General features: G+C 46.8%; 1 pseudogene; it reads left to right on the plus strand.

Annotated features, from left to right (window-relative positions):
- Positions 1-278: 278 nt before the first annotated feature.
- LOC112482622 lies at positions 279-397 on the plus strand (annotated as a pseudogene).
- Positions 398-476: the final 79 nt, after the last annotated feature.

Consider the following 476-nt stretch of genomic DNA (forward strand, 5'->3'; position numbering starts at 1 on the left):
GCCGTCAGTGTTTTAGTCCTTGGTCAAGGAGGAGCAAGTCCTCTGTAAGAATAGAGTCAGGGGCTTGAAAGTCTAGCTCTCCAAGTTCCTAAGCAAAATTGCCTCTTAGAACCTTTTGGGACCATTCAAGGCCTCTTTTCTCATTTTGCTGAGATCTCCTTCCTACATAGCATAAACAGCTCAAGGCAAATCTGCAGCAATTGCACAGTAGGGACAGCGCATTGCGAATGCTGGTCCATCAGCCAGAAGAGAAGACTCCTATCTTCAAGATGTGGGCCATCTATGGCCATGCTACTCTGAACAAGCCTGATCCGGTCTGATCTCAGAAGCTAAGCAGGGTCAGGCCTGGTTAGTACTTGGATGGGAGACCACCTAGGAAGACTAGGTGCTGTAGATGTAAAAAATAAAAAAATAAGGGATTGTAAGCTGACAAGGTCCTTGCAATCTGTGAGGTCAACCAAGGGTTGCCTTGCCTA

The sequence above is a fragment of the Pteropus alecto genome, unplaced genomic scaffold (genome assembly GCF_000325575.1).
Source record: "Pteropus alecto unplaced genomic scaffold, ASM32557v1 scaffold185, whole genome shotgun sequence".
Lineage (NCBI taxonomy): Eukaryota > Metazoa > Chordata > Mammalia > Chiroptera > Pteropodidae > Pteropus > Pteropus alecto.